This window comes from Miscanthus floridulus, chromosome 7 (genome assembly GCF_019320115.1).
Source record: "Miscanthus floridulus cultivar M001 chromosome 7, ASM1932011v1, whole genome shotgun sequence".
In the NCBI taxonomy this organism is placed as follows: domain Eukaryota; kingdom Viridiplantae; phylum Streptophyta; class Magnoliopsida; order Poales; family Poaceae; genus Miscanthus; species Miscanthus floridulus.
Window position 1 is genome coordinate 84,985,479 of NC_089586.1, and position 17,069 is coordinate 85,002,547.

The 17,069-nt window shown below is 48.7% G+C and overlaps 2 pseudogenes; one reads left to right on the plus strand and one right to left on the minus strand.

Annotated features, from left to right (window-relative positions):
* The first annotated feature begins 1,582 nt into the window (after positions 1-1,582).
* LOC136465780 (beta-1,3-galactosyltransferase GALT1-like) lies at positions 1,583-10,898 on the plus strand (annotated as a pseudogene).
* A 289-nt stretch (positions 10,899-11,187) lies between these two features.
* On the minus strand, positions 11,188-12,470 carry LOC136467218 (transcription termination factor MTEF1, chloroplastic-like; annotated as a pseudogene).
* Positions 12,471-17,069: the final 4,599 nt, after the last annotated feature.

The window sequence follows — 17,069 nt, forward strand, 5'->3', positions numbered from 1 at the left end:
TTTGGTTTCAATAAATCTGATATTTTTATATTAACTTTGTCAAACACAAAATGTAGTTTCATGTAAAGCCAAAGTCGCTCTAAGTCCCATTGAACAAGCTGACAAGTGTTGGCGTACTATACATAACAAAGGGTACAAGAAGTAAAGGGCTGCTTGATTCATGTAGTGGCTTTGGCTCGTCTTGCTGGATCGGCGTGAGCCACGAAGAGCTCGCTCACTCTGCTAGATCGACAATTTATCTTGTGATCCGCATAACTGTGTTCTATCGTTGGATTAAAGTGTTAGTTTGATCTCCACCAATTGACCAAACAGTCAATCGGGCCCTTGGATCCGCGCCCACCGCTCCATGGTTGGTGGACCTCCGTCGCACAGCACCATAAAAGGGAAGTGGGGGCCGGGGTAGAAGGTACGAGGTTCACCTGAGTCGCCTGACGCCCCACCGATATCTCAACCCTAACCGATCTAGAGATGAGAGTGCTGCCAGCGATGGGAAGCACCACCATCGCCTTCGCCGCTGTCATCGGCACCGTGCCCGCACTGCTACCTACGACAACCTAGCGGACGCGTCTCTGCTTCCCCTACTACTATGACTCCAGTGGCCATGTCACGGTGGCGCCGTGGCCGTGGCTGAGCTCACCTAAGCTAAGTATGACCCACTGATCTACGCCTAGAAATGCTTTCAGATCCATCAATGGTCCCAGAGCCAAGGTTGCTAGTGGGTAGATCCAGTTTGGAGTAGAAAAGAGAAAAGCAAATAGAAAGAGAGGATTAACCCTAGCAAAAAAAGAAAAGGAACGGGCGGGCTCACCTTGAACCTGCCACACCACTACCGCCGTCTCGCCAGAGTGTGGAAAGAAATCAAGTAAGAAGAGATCCAAATCGGATCAGAAACCCTAACCCTAACAGAGAGGTCGACGAGGGGAGGGACCTACCCGTTTTTCCTCGCCGCCGTCGCACAGGAAGAAGCTCCACCGCCGTCGAACCGGCACACGGGGAGAAGCCAAGCCGCGCTCGTCGCCGTGGGCGCGAGCCCTGGCCGATGGCACCGTCACAGGACCGCTCGACGGCGGCGCGCTCACCCACTGGGGAGCGTGCGCTCCGGCGAGGGGACCGCGGCGGCGCCACACTTTGATTTAGGGTCAGGGGAGCGGAGCCACGTGGGGTCAAGGGCAACGGCGCAAGGCCGCTCGACGGCGGCACGCTCAGCCTCGGGCAAGCTCTTAAATTTATCCACTTCCATTTTCTTTTTCCTTAAACGAACCACTTCGAGTTTAGCGAGATTTCCTACAAACTAGTCTTGTTCTAAGAGCAACAGCACACAGACAGATAGCAGAAGGACTGTAGCAGTTACATGGGAATAATCATCGTGGTCAGAGTAGCCGCCCACGCGTTTGAGGGCTGCAAAAGGCAACGGCAGGACTTGACTGGCACCGGGGCGCCTTGTCCGGCACGGCGCACACTTGGCCTCTCCGCCTGTTCTGTTGGCCAATGTTTTTGATTTTTGACATGGTCATGGTCATGCACAGAGGGGAGGGCCGGCAACTTCCTTTCACTTTCAACCAATATAACTGTAACTGTCCCCAGATTATGTGCTCAGAATTTTCAGCAGAATGATAATAAAAAAAATGATTCATTGAATTTGTACTTTCTGTTCGACCTTAGTGTTCTCTGCGAAGTCATCGCCTCATAATATATTAGCAGAATTTCTTTGAATAACGTCTATTGCACTGGCAGGTGCATCCGGCCAGGACCTTGACCAGGGGCGAGGAGAAAAATACCAGAGGGCTGCTGAATTTCCATCCAGGGCGGCGCCGGGTATGTGCTGACACTGTGACAACTGCGGCACCAGAGAAGAAACGAGAGGGCTGCTGAATTTCCATCCAGGGCGGCGCCGGGTATGTGCTGACACTGTGACAACTGCGGCACCAGAGAAGAAACGATCAAAACATGTGGATGACAAAGAAGCTTGCCATCACGGTTCTGGTCATGCTTACTTCTCTGCTGACTGCACGGTATTTGATAGAGCACGCTGCGAGTTCAGGGATATCTCGGTATCAGATCCTCCGTCTGGTTCACCTCGAATGGTTCAACGGCCCAGCGGACGTGTTAGATAATCTGATGCATCGTGTGTGAACATATGGTAGAGGAAGGGTGCGCCGAAAAGGTACTCTATTGTGGTACTATAGCCACAGCAAGGATAGACGTCGAACGGCTCACAGCAGGAGCAGACGCTAAAGTCAGTCCTGACTATCACATCTAGTAACTGTAGCAGCTATGGCAGTTGTACTAGGACTAGATGAGTAGAGTTGTATATATAATTTGCCACTGTAACTCAGTAAAGAGAGAGTAACTCAGTAAAGAGAGAGTTCAGTATTGTCCATCTCCTCTGTAGAGCTCCGGCCAACGCTGGTGCTTATGCTATATATACTATGTTCTCCCTCCCTTCTTCTACCTCTAGCCATAGTGTGTGGTCGGACAACGTTTGTCGTGGTCGGCAACGCCGGTGAGTAGTCGACTCACCCATGCCGGTGATCCAGTGTGCAACAAGTGGTATCGGAGCCATACAAGCGTCGTCGCCAGACTAACCGCTGACGATGACGGATGGTTTAGAGTTGGGCGACAGCAGTGGCACTGCTGTGGCTACCCAACCATCACAGAAGGTCATTGTGCGCACGGTGCGGGAGGTCAGCGGCACCATTGGCCGACACTGACTCGCACCAACTATGAAGAGTGGGCAGTGACCATGAAGGTCAAGCTCAGAGCCCGACGGCTCTGGAATACTATTGATAAGGGCACCGACAGTGAAGAAGATGACATGTCAGCGTTGGAGGCTATCCTCGCTGCTGTACCGACGGAGTACAGGGAGCCATTGGGGGCGAAAAGCTCTACTAAGGAGGCGTGGGAGGCCATTGCAGCGATGCGCGTCGGTTCCGACCGCGCAAAGAAGGCAACGGCCTAGCTTCTGAAGCAGGAGTACGCCAACCTCAAGTTCAAGGATGGTGAATCGGTGGACGACTTCTCCCTCCACCTGCAGACGCTCATCAGTAAGCTGAAAAGCCACGGCGTCACTGTCAACGAAGAGGAGACGGTCTCTAAGTACCTCCACTCCGTGCTGGCGAAGTACATCTAGATCGCTCTCTCTATAGAGACGATGCTGGATTTGTCCACCCTCACGATTAAGGATATGACAGGCCATCTACGGGCGGTGGACGAGCGCCTGGAGCAGGCGACGACAATGAAGGACAGCGGCAAACTGCTGCTGACAGAGGAGGAGTGGGCTGCTCGGAGGAACTCTGGGTAGCCTCCTCCAGCCGCGGTGGCGATGACAAGCGCCGCGGCAAGGCTTCTTCAGTGAAGAAGAAACAGGTCGACCCCAACGCCTGCCGGCGCTGCGGGAAGATGGGCCATTGGGCACAGAAGTGTCCAAATCGTAAGCAGGAGAAGAAGGCTGAGGCTCATCTGGCGTAAGCTGATGATAACGATGAGGCCACTATCCTGATGGCGACATTCTGTGCACTGCACGACGTCGAGGCCGAGGAGAAAGGAGAGGTAATGGCGGTGGAAGGGTCTGGGAAGGCCCTGAAAGCTGTCAACCTCGACGAACCACGCGCCCAAGTCCACCTCGGACGTGTGGGCGACGAGTAGGAGCAGCGGTGGTATCTGGACTCTGACGCCAACAACCATATGACGGGCTCAAAGACAGCCTTCTCCGAGCTCGACGACGATGTGATCGGCACGGTGAAGTTCGGTGACGGCTCAAGGGTGGCAATCCGAGGGCGCGGCACCATCATCTTCAGGTGCCAGAACGGCAAGCACCACGCGCTAACGGATGTATATTATATCTCGTAGCTACGTTCAAGCATCATCAGCATTGGCCAGCTGGATGAGCGTGGTAGCGAGGTACTGATGAAGAATAAAGTCCTTAGGATCAGAGACTGGGAACAACGACTTCTTGCCAAGGTGAAGAAGTTCCAGAACTGGTTGTACCTGCTTGACTTGAAGGTGGAGCAACCGGTGTGCCTAGCAGCAAGACACACCGAGGAGCCGTGGCTGTGGCATGCCCGGTTCGGACATCTCAGCTTCGATGCGCTTGGTCGGCTGAAGAAGATGGCCCGAGGATTGTCCCACATCAAGCACAGAGGTGAGTTGTGTGACAGCTGCTTGGCCGAGAAGTAGAGGAGGCTTCCATTCCCAAAGGCGGCCAAGTATCGCGCGGAGGATGATCTCGAGCTCGTCCATGGCGATCTCTGCAGGCCAATCACGCCAGCCACAAACGGTGGTCGGCGGTACTTCCTCCTACTTGTGGATGATTGCAGTCGCTACATGTGGCTGCAACTCCTGACGAGCAAGGACGAAGCGACGACGACAATCAAGTAGTTCAAGATGCGCGCGAAGGCGGAGAGCGGCAAGAAACTACGCGTGCTGAGGACTGATCGTGGCGGCAAATTCACTTCGGTGGAGTTCGCTGCGTACTGCGCGGATCAGGGTGTGGTGCGACACCACACCGCGCCATACTCGCCACAGCAGAATGGCGTGGTGGAGCGGCAGAACCAGACAATGGTCGGCATGGCTTGATCCATGATGAAGGCGAAGGGCATGCCGACAAGGTTCTGGGGTGAGGCGATGACCACGATGGTGTTCATCCTCAACCACGCGCCCACCAAGGCCCTGAAGGGTAAGGCGCCGTTCGAAGCTTGGTATGGGCGCAAGCCGAGCGTGTCCTTCCTCCGAAACATTCAGCTGCATCGGCCACGTCAGAAAGACAAAGCCGGTCCTCACCAAGCTGGAGGACAGGAGCACACCGATGGTGTTCCTAGACTATGCAGAAGGTACCAAGGCGTACCGACTCTACGACCCACGCGGAGGCAAAGTGGTTGTCTCATGCGACGTCGTGTTCGACGAAAAGGCGGCTTGGGACTAGAACAGTCCGAGCACGGGAGAAGCTGGCGGCTTCACTAGTACCTTCGTCGTCAATAACTTGGTCATCCACGATGGTGGAGATGCTGGGAAAGAGGTGCCAAGCACTCCGGAGGGAGTGCCGAGCACTCCAGCAATAGAGCTGAGCACTCCTGGGGAGGTGCCGAGCACTCCGAAAGGGGTACCGAGCACTCTAGGAGTGGTGCCAGGAGGTCATGCAGTGGTGCCGACCACTTCAGAACGGGTGCCAAACACTTCCGTAGTGGAGCCAAGAGGTCTTACAGTGGTGCCGATCACTCTAAGACTAGGGCTGAGCACTCCTATAGTGGTGCCGAGCACTTCAGGAGTGGTGATGAGCGGTCCAGGAGTAGTGCCGAGCACTCCAGGTGCTGTGCCGATCACTCCGGCAGAATAGGGAACTCCATCAACGTCAATCGAGTTCACCTCACCTCCAAGCGACATCACTGAGTTCGTAGATGCCTTCCACGAAGGTGAAGAGATGCGGTTCCGCAGGTTGGACGACATCATCGGCGGTATAGGGCCCTTAGGCCTGGCGGGATGGCTGCTCAATGACCTAGAGCTACTTCTCGTTAGTGCAAAGGAACCACCCACATTCGCACTGGCCGAGCGCGATGTGAATTGGCGACGAGCGATGCTGGAGGAGATGAAGGCGATCGAGGAAAACGAGACTTGGGAGCTTGTCGATCCATCTCCAAGATGCCGTCTGATCGGCCTGAAGTAGGTGTACAAGGTCAAGCGGGACGAGCACGGTGCCATTGTCAAGCACAAGGCGCTGCCTCATCGCCCGAGGCTTTGTCCAGTGCGAGAGCGTCGACTTCGAGGAAGTCTTTGCACCGGTAGCGCGCATGGAGTCTGTCTGACTGCTACTGGATTTGACAACAACAAAGGACTAGCGTGTTCATCACCTGGACGTTAAATCAACCTTCCTCAACGGCGAGCTGGTGGAGACGGTTTTCGTCAGGCAACCTCTAAGTTTTGCCGTCAAGAGAGCAGAGCATAGGGTGCTCCGACTGCGTAAGGCGCTCTACGGGTTGCGGCAGGCCCCGTGAGCGTGGAACGCCAAGCTTGATGCCACACTGGGCGAGCTTGGGTTCACGAGGTGTGCAACCGAGCACGCGTTCTACACACGACAACGGGGGAAGGAGGAACTCGTCGTCGACGTGTATGTGGATGACTTGATCGTCACCGGCGCGTGTACAGAGGACATCGACAGCTTCAAGCGCGAGATGACGGCTTGTTTTTGAATAAGCGATCTCAACGCGCTCTCCTACTACCTCGGCATTGAGATGAGACAGGGGAAGGAGGCACTCACGCTCGGTCAGAGCGCGTACGCTTCGAAGCTGTTGGAGCAGAGCGGCAGGGCTGAGTGCAAGTCGTGCGTGACTCCGATGGAGGAGTGGCTGAAGTTGTCAAAGGCCAGCACCGCGGCGAAGGTGGATGCAACACTCTACCAGAGCATCGTCGACAATCTGCGCTACCTAGTCCACACGAGGTTGGATATTGCGTTCGTCGTGGACTACGTCAGTCGCTTCATGGAGGATCCCATAGAGGATCATTGGGTTGCGGTGAAGCGGCTACTGCTGCTACGTCAAGGGAACAGTGGATCAGGGGATCATCTTTCCCAAGTTCGAACGAAAGTAGGCTTAGCTCACTGTGTTCAGCGATGCAGACATGGCGAGGGACATCGATGGACGGCGGAGCACCTCTGGCGTGTTCGTCTTCCTCGGGTCGACTCCAATCTCATGGCTATCACTGAAACAGAAGGTGTTGGCACTATCTACGTGCGAGGCAGAGTACGTAGCAGCGGCCACAGCGGCTGCGCCAAGCTGTGTGGCTACAGCCGTCTGCTGGGCGAGCTGATCGGTGTGGAAGCTCACCCACCAGCACTGATGATGGACAACCAGTTCACCATCGCCCTCGCGAAGAATCCGGTTCTCCATGACCGAAGCAAGCACATCGACGTGAAGTTTCACTTCCTGAGGGACTGTGTCGATAGAGGGACCGATCATCATCGAGTTCGTCGAAACTGGTCGGCAACTCACGGATGTCCTCACCAAGCCGCTCGGCCGTCTTCAACTCACGGAGCTGAAGAAGATGATCGGCATGGAGAGGGTTGTAGGGTTAGCAGCAGGATTAGGGAAAGAATTGTTAGATAATCTGCTGTATCCCTGTATGAACGCACGGCAGGGGAAGGTGACGCCGAAAAGGTACCCTGCTGTGGTACTATAGCCACAGCAGGGGCAGGCGCCGAACGGCTCACCTGCCGCACTGTAACCGCAGCAGGGGCAGGCGCCAAAGTCAGCCCTGCTGTTACATCTAGTAACTGTAGCTGCATGACAACTGTATTAGGACTAGATGGGTAGAGTTGTATATATAATTTGTCACTGCAACTCAGTAAAGAGAGTTCAGTATTACCATCTCCTCTGCAGAGTTACGACCAAGGCTGATGCTTGTGCTGTGTGTGTACTCTGTTCTCCCTTCCTATCTTCTACCTCTAGCCAAAGTGTGTAGTCGGACAACGTTTGTCGTGATCGGCAACACTGGTGAGTGGTCGACTCACCCGTGCCGGTGATCCAGTTGGCCAACACGATGCACAATAAACCACTCCGGAAGTAAGTGGTAGTGACAACAGCAGATGCTCCAGCTTCAAACAGCTCGGGTTCCAGAAACTCCTCCCCTGAAGTGTTTCAGTGGCTAGACACATGGAACCAGATGAAGCAGCTAGCCAACATCACCAATGGCCTTCCTCATGCGAGCGAGGCGATCAGCGATGGGAGAACTGCATGGGAAAACTTGACATCATCAGTTCAGAATGCAAGCTCTCAGCAGAGAGAGAAAGAGAGACTCTGCCCTTACTCGATTCGCAGAATGGATGCTTCCAAGTCAGAGAATGGCGTCTTTACCATTGATGTACCCTGTGGGCTGATCGTAGGTTCTTCAATAACTCTTATAGGAACTCCTGGAGTACTCTCTGGTAACTTTTGGATTGATCTTGTTGGGACGGCACTTCCAGGGGAATCTGAAAAGCCTATTGCACTGCATTACAATGTCCGTCTAAATGGTGACAAGGCTACTAAAGATCCAGTCATAGTGCAGAATACCTTCACCGCAAACAATGGCTGGGGGGTTGAGGATCGCTGTCCCAGCACTAACTATAGCAATTCAACTGAAGGTACTTCAATGTTACTTCTCTCTTGCAAATAAGTTACTACTGTGCCTTGCACACTATACTTATCTGACGCCTTCTACAGTGGACGATCTAGAGAGATGTAATGCCATGGCGGGCACAGAAGAAAAGGACATAGATAACTCAAAACATCATGCAGCTGCCAAGAAACATGGAGAGCCAAACAAGTATTTTCCATTTAAACAGGGATACCTTGCTATTGCAACATTGCGTGTAGGATCGGAGGGTATCCATATGACAGTTGATGGGAAACACATCACTTCATTTGCATATAGAGCGGTAACCTTCTTCCACATCACCAAATGGATCATTAAATATATGATATATCTGATATGAGACCAATCCTAACGAACTGGTGCTTCTGTTATTAGGGTTTGGAACCATGGTATGTAACTGAAGTAGGAATTTCTGGTGATTTCAAACTTGTAAGTGCGATTGTAAGCGGCTTGCCCACATCAGAAGACTTGGAGAGCTCTAATATTGAATCGCTGAAGTCACCACCTATTCCAGACGACAAAGATGTCGACCTTCTGATTGGCATCTTTTCAACAGCAAACAACTTCAAGCGTAGGATGGCAATTCGAAGGACATGGATGCAATATGACACTGTGCGCCAAGGAGCGGTAGCAGTCCGATTTTTTGTTGGCCTGGTAAAACACTAAGAGCATTAAGTAATACGGTATATAGTAAACTAACAAGAGTTATCTTTCAGACTAATTGTTTTTTTTGTTTTGTTTTATAAAGCATACGAACCTCATGGTAAATGAGGAACTCTGGAATGAGGCACACACAGTATGGTGACATCCAGGTGTTGCCTTTTGTTGATTACTACAGCCTGATAACATGGAAGACACTCGCAATATGCATTAATGGGGTAAAACACTACCATCACTAAGCTATACTTCTCCAGTCTCCACTTCTTATGTTTCTCTGTGCTTGACTGCGATTTGTTTGACCAGACCAGTGCACTATCAGCCAAGTATCTGATGAAAACAGATGATGATGCTTTTGTCCGTGTAGATGAGATCCAATCCACAGTAAAACACCTTAATGTCAGCCATGGGCTACTTTATGGTCGCATAAATTCTGATTCCTGTCCCCACAGAAATCCTGAAAGCAAATGGTACATAAGCGAAGAGGTAAGTTCTTCACATAAAGGGGTTTACTACAATCAAAATCTAAAACTTCAGACTCCTGCCATAAATGGTAAAAGAAAAAAAAAACAATTATTGCAATGCTTTTTTTATCTGAATTTCAGATGAATCTAGTAGCCAAAGGACATCTATGCAGGTTAATTTACAACATATTGCTATCATAACAGAAACTCAAGGAGTCACATACACGTTATTTTTAATATCATCATCAATAAATGTAAATGCCAACATTTCTGATATGTTCTCCAGGAATGGCCTGAAGAGAAATACCCATCATGAGGCTCATGGACCAGGATATGTAGTTTCACAAGACATTGCAAGGGCAATCAACAATTGGTATAAAGCAAGTCGTTTAAAGGTATGTATATTCAAGTGGAAACATAATCTGTGACTTGTACATACAAAATGGAAAATCGCCTTCTAAGATCCCTCAAGCTACAGAACAAGGTATCTGAAGGCATGCTTGTTTGCACAGAAAAAATGAACTGCTCTATGCCCTAGCAAACAAAAGCTATACCTCATGTGAAAGACCCAAGCTATAAGCCCGTAAACAAGTAACTCAAAGTAATCCTGTCCAGAAAGAAAATATAAGCTATGATATCCAGGCAAATTGCAAAGCCATAGACAAGCCTAGTTATGTGCACAAACTGTCCACATTTTCACTTTTCTGTTTCCCTAAATGTTCTGAATGAATATCACAGCATGTGTCCTGCGTCCAACTTGTATTCTTGCAAACTCATATAAGGTGACTTCAGTTCTATTAATAGTTAGCTTGTCATCTGATGTGTTTTACTCCTACTTCCAGAAGATGGTAATCAGACTAGAAGAGCTAAATTAAATGCTATTTGCACCCAAATGGTTTTTTGCAGATGTTCAAACTAGAGGATGTAGCAATGGGCATATGGGTAAATGATATGAAGAAAGATGGATTACCAGTCAAATACGAAACAGACAAGAGAATTAACATTGACGGCTGCAATGATGGGTACGTTGTTGCTCACTACCAAGAACCAAGACATCTGCTATGCATGTGGGAGAAGCTCCTAACGACACAACAAGCAGAATGCTGCAGTACCAAGTAATGGAGAAGGAACTTCAATGCTTAGATCTTGGCCCAGTTTATGTATCAGGCCACTCGCTAACTTTGCGATAACAACACAAAAGCCTTTAACATCATTTTTTTTTCTGGTGTGCAGCACTAACGTAACTAAACTCAATGAATAACACAGATATAGTTAGTTCACCTCATCCCAGCTTATCTATATTTCCAGAGAATGTTTTTTAGGAGGTACTAAAAGTCAGGAGAAATTTAATATTTTGTTGCCTCTAACATTATGGGGATATAAGCACTCCAGGTGTATAAACTACTTGCAGTCTGAGGGCACATTTTAGCAAACTACAATGATAATCTTTAGCATAGAAGTCATCTGAAGCTAAACATGAACCATAACAACTGAGAACCTTTGGTCCTTAGCCACAAGGGAACATGGATTATAGCTATAATCAAGTATTCCAGATTTAAAATTTGCCAACTGCATGATGCCAAAATAAAACCATGCAGCAATTGCAGTACAAGATATGGTGAAAAAAATTGTCATAATAAAAAGTAGCGTGCACTGTTTTTGCATTGATCCTTACTCGAGACAGCTTTGCAGTGTTCTTGCTTTTCTCCTCTTGTGCACTCCACCCTTAACCTTTGGGGCTTGGAAATAGGACTGGTAACTTAAGCTTCTTTTGTTCTACCTAAATAGAAAGGCAGAGATCCTGCTATTTTTCTTCCAAAAAGAAGCAGGAAAAAACAAGTTGTTTGTATTCATTCTTAAATTCATGCCCATAAGGAAAATTTCAAAGAAAGAAAATAAGAAGCAAAATGCTATTGCTAAACTCCTCTGGCTGATTACTACGCACCTATGGTTAGGGAGATCCACAGCTGCTCATCATTGTCCTTTGTTCTCCAACAACTAAGCCTCAGGCCCATTCTTACTCCACGATGTAGGAAACATAACTTGGAGTTCGATGGGACCTTTAGCTGTACATCAACTTTAACCTACCATCGCTGCTTATATGATAAGTGAGTATGAGTATCCATTCAGAGATTCAATCAGGCTTCTCCAGGTGAACTCCATGTATCTCGGCACTACAAGTCTGAGCTTTGAAATGGCATGTGTTGCCGGTTCCATTTGGTGACGTGATAGGATAATCTTGCTTGACTGAACCCAACTAAACCCAAACTCAAAGGACTGCCATTTCATAATCAATGCAGTAAAAAAGCATAGGGTGCATCTGAATGCCAGCTCACAGCCTTGCCACATTGACAAGCCGCTCCCTGAAATCATCATCGTTGGTTGTTAGCATGTCTTTGAGTGGCATCTCGATGCCCCTTTCCCTCAATGTCTCGTGCCTCGGTTTGATCCTCCCCTCCAAACTGAATGCAAAGTAGTGCGGGAACTCGGATAGCTCAGCGGCAGGGTCCCTCCGCATGCGCTCGCCGAGGAACTGGAGCTTAGGCCTGAGGTTGGTCTCGATCCCGTAGGAGAGGATGGCGGGCGCGCGCCTGAGAACCGCGCAGACGGCAGAGTCGGGGAGCCCCGTGGCGTCACGGAGGAATAGGAGCTTGGGGAGGAGGGTGCGCTCAACGGAGAACGCCAGGAGCAGCGCGGCGGCGAGAGGGAGCGGCTCCCGGCGGAGCATTACGCGGCGGCGGAGGAAGAGCAGCGCCGGGCGGAGCGTGTCGGGAACGGATGCGGCCAGGAGGCGTGGGGACCGGACCACCGCGGAGCGGAGGAGCGGCGGCGGGAGCGGCGCGTCGGCGGAGAGGAAGCGGAGGGGCTCCTCGGGCGGGGAGGTGAGGAGGGAGGGGAAGGCGGAGAAGACGCGCGCGGCGTCGTTGGCTGTGAGGCCGTGGGAGGTGAGCAGGCGGAGGGAGTCGCGGAGGAGCGGCAGCGGCGCTGAGCGGAGCACGGGGTTTATGGCGAGGAGCGGGAACGGGTCGAGGTGGAGGTCAGAAGAGAGGAAATGGATCTTACGGCGAAACTCCACGCCGGCGCCACCGGCGCCGGTGGCGATGGGTGGAAGGGGGGCGATAGGTGGGAGGCCTGCGCGGCCGATCATAGCCATGGCGGATATGGCTTGGGGCTTTGGGGGGAGGGAGGCCGACGGCACTACGGCTGCGGTGTGTGGCCGTTATCCATTGTGTCTGCCGCGTTGTCGGTTTAGGTTGATTTTTTTTCCCATCATAGTTCTAGTTTGATTTTGACCATCAAACTCGAAAATCAGAAATCATTAGTCATTATACTATTATAAAAATATAATGACTAATCAAAGCATCGTTAGCTTGATTTGCCAACATTGATGACGATCAGCACTAAGGGCTATTCGTCAGAACTCTCTCTCCTCCCCCACACCATCTGTCTTCACGCGAAGCGTCGTGGCTACCCTCTTCCTAGCATCGCATTCTCCTCATCCCTTGCTGACGGAGTCACCTTTCGACAACCTTAGATCACTAGTTCGGCCTTTTTGGTAAAGTGGAAAGAAATTTATTCTTTGTACTAAAAAGAAACATTTTAAATATTTTTGTACAATGAGCATGCCTAGGCTCCTAAAAAGTTTCAGGCTCCACCACTATCCTCCTCTCCTCTTCGGTAGTACAGTTGCCTCCTACTCATCTCTAATACCGCCTCATCCTCTGCAGCTACGCCCACCTCTCTCCTCACCCATACGGCCATATACCTTCTCCTACTTCTCTCCCTCGATCCCTGGCTAGGATGAACTCGCTCGCCTCACCAGGGATTTTTCCCTTAGGGAACCAAGAGGGTGTGTGAATAGTGTGTGCGCGTGTAGATGGATCCCGAGATTTCTTGGGTAGTCTCATCTGTACTTGAGTGTGCGGTGAGTATAGATTTTCAATACGAGTCTTATATGATATGCCTGTGCTTCTAGTGGTGTTAAAAAAACTCCTCTCTCTCGAGTGTCACCGCTACACCAGAGAGGAGATGTTCTATCCCTTTTCCACACCAAACTTGCTACCTCTGATGCTTCCTCTTGCTTCCTTCTGCCCTTCAGTAATCCTCTCTCCCCCTTTTCCCCCCCTCTTACTCTCTAGCTCGTGCGCTCCCTCCTCTACACCACGTCGCCTCCTCACGCCACCACAGCTTCTTTCCTCCTCTCCTTCCGCAACCGGTCCCTCTCCTCTACCTCCAACACGCACCACCACCCTCTTTAATCTTTTGTGAAATATTTTCAGTTTAAGTTAATTATTATTTCTATATATTTATAGCATTTGTTATTTCTCTTTTTTCTTCTTCTTTATTTTTCTTAAATGGTTATTTTATTTTTAATTTTCATGTTTTGATTTTTTATTTCCTATATTCCATGGTATATACGTGATGTTTACCGAGTATAAATGTGATGTTCAATGATTTATTTTAGAAATGTTCACATAGTATAAACGAGACATTTCATAATTACTTTTAAGTACTCATGTAGTACTCGTGAGATGTTATTGTGGTATATATTAGTTTGTTCAAATAGTATTTATGTGATATATTTTATTTTCTTCTAGTATGTGGGCTTTTTTCCTTTTTATTAGTTTTCCCATATGTTTGCTCAAGTTTTTATTATTTATTTTCTATTTAAATAAATAAATAATTTGTATCCATGCATGGCGGTGCGGCGCGGCAATAACGTGGCACTTCCACAGACCATGGCCGCTGACGTGGCAGGAGCTACCGCGCCGCACATCTTCGCCCTGTTCGTTTGGGCTTGTTTGACTTATAAGGCCCCGTTTAGATCAAAAAATTTTTGGATTTTGGCTCTCACTGTAGCATTTCGTTTGTATTTGGTAATTAGTGTCTAATTATGGACTAATTAGGTTCAAAAGTTTCGTCTCGCGATTTCTCGACCAACTGTGTAATTAGTTTTTTTTTTCGTCTACATTAGTACTCCATGCAGTGTCGCAAGATTCGATTGACAGGTACTATGCATTTTAAAAGAAAAATACTATTCGTTAATTGATAAGATATGGGTTATAAGTCAAATACGACTAAGGAAACGGTGCCGCACCACGGCCCACGACGCGGCCCTTCGTCACATGTGCGATGGCACGTCCGATCACTCACTTCACTTCATCGCCGCCCTGCGACCGCTGCCCGGCCCTCCTGCTCCTCCTCCATGCTCCAGTTCTCCGCTGATCGATCACCGTCGCGCGAGCTGGGCATGTGCGTGCACAGGGGCGCACACACGTCAGTGGCAGTGGCTTTGGCGCGCGCATCTGCCCTCTCAACAACCACTGCCACCATTACAGCCTCCACCAACACAGGCACCCCATCTACCACACTAACTCCCCTGCTCCCATCTGCAGGCAACCGTGTCCGTGTCTGTATATATACTGTAGCAGTGGAGCAGCCAAGGACGCGATTGGATTGGAGGGCACAGGAAGAATCACATACTAAAAAAAACCTTGCCTACGAGCGCCCGCGGAGCCTATCTTCACGGGTCTAGAGTACGCTGAGATCTATGCCGAGTCCACAGCTGTATGCAGCTACTGAATTGTTTATTCACATGGGCTCCACACCGGTCAACGACTGCCTTGACTCGTTTTATGGCCTCGATCTTTGCCTCGATTTTGGGCCTGGATTCTAGCCTCATTCTTACATTGCTTCAATTTCAAAATGTAAAGCGAACATGAAATGGGGAGGCTGGGTCCGCGGCTAACTCTAAAGCAGTACTAAAGGATTTGTGTAGCAGCGGTGGAATATAAAATTCAGGAAATGAACAGTACCATGTACTCTAAAAATTCTGAACTAGGAAATAAAAAAAGTTAGGTACGGATGAACAGTGAAAAGCATGACGACCAAAGAAATATACGAAGTAACATTCCAACGTATATTGAACTATTAGAAGAGATAAGTATCGAATAAAGTAGTTAAGAAATCAGCTGAAAAAATGATCTTAACGACGGACATAAAAAGATAAATCAATAGACCATCAGGCTACTAGTCCACTGTCAACTATGTCAACTATCTAGTGGTTTGAATACATGGAAAACTAAGGGGGTATTTGGATCCGGTGACTAAAATTTAGGAGATGTCAAATGAGGGTGTTGCATGGGGTGTTCGGATACTAATAAAAAATAAATTACATAATCCGTCAGGTACTCCACGAGACGAATTTTTAAGCCTAATTAATCCGTCATTAGCACATATACTTGTAGCACCACATTGTCAAATCATGGACTAATTAGGCTTAAAAAATTTATCTCGTAAATTAGTCGCAAACTATGCAATTAGTTTCGTAATTAGTCTATATTTAATACTTCATGTATATGTCCAAACATCCGATAGGACAACGACTAAAATTTAGGAGGAGGAACCTAAACACCCACTAAAAAGAAGGGTGAGTAGTGTAAAAACCCATATTGTACGTCTTTTGGATGGGGATACAGCGGTTCCTTATGTAGCACAATTCATATACTAGTAGTACAAATAATTTGGTACAGCGGCATCTACACGCATGTCGTCTCAGACTGTAAAAAGTTGGTTCCGATTAGACGGTATGACCAGTCTTGCATAACAGAGCAAAGCGGCATGCCCTATAGTTCAGGGCTACGAAACTAGAGTCAGCAACGCAGTGCTATGTCAAGTCACGATAAAATAAGATGGGATACAGTATATGCAGCGGCATTGGAACAAGAGATAAAATCTAATAGAACAAGTACAACAACATAGAAGCGAGATACAAAGCTTGAAAAAAGGTACATTGAATGGAGAACAGACCATCGTTACGGCCACCAAGCTAGAACACATTTGCACAACATGTGACGAAAAGACGCGCCGTGGGCCGTGGCGCGGCACTGCCGCGCCAAGATGTGCGGCGTGGCAGCTCCTGCCACGTCAGCGGCCATGGCGCGTGGAAGTGCCACGTCATCGTCACTGCCGCGCCGCCATGTATGGCGTGGCAACGTTGTTTGCCCACGCCGTAGCAATAGGCGCACTCAAAAGTGTTAGATTTGAAAAAAAAATAGTATTAGAATTAAAAATAGTTTAAAAAATGTTAAAAATAAAAAAAATTCTCTCTGACAGGGGTAATTTTAACGAAGAACAACTTCATTAAGAGAAATTGGAAAGGCAGTCAAAAGCGTTGTTTCTGTAATTGTAACGAAACTATTAAACATCTTTTCTTTGATTGTGATCATGCCAAGACAATATGGAGGACTATCTATATAGCTACTGGGTTAAACCCTCCCAGTTCTGTATCCCACATGTTAGGGAGTTGGCTATCAAATTTTGATTAAAAGAGAAGAAATATATTCTGGTTGGGGTAGCTGCTTTATGCCTGGGCAATTTGGAGATGTGTCGTAATGATCTAATTTTTGAAATTGAAAATATATATCTTTTATGCATGCTATTTTCAGGGGAACATACTACCTGCAGCATGATGATGAAACAAAGGAGTCATTTCGGTTAGCGACCCTGGAGCTATTCACTATGGATGGAAATTTAATAGTAGACTTCATCATGCAATTTTTTTTGCATTTTTTGTTTCCCTGAATCATCAGCAATATCGCTTAATCTATGTAATAATGTAAACACTGTGTGCGGTGACGCACAAGCGGGAAGTTTCTTCTGTTGTCTGCATGCAAGAGAGGCAAAGATGGAGAGCCATTGTACGTGCATGCATGTAAGGTACAGCAGCTTTGTTTGGTTCCGGAAAGCATATACGCGTGTACAAGGTCGTAAGAACGGTCAGGCCGACCTAGGACAGCCTGTAGTCGCCGCGCGCTCGTCCTGACG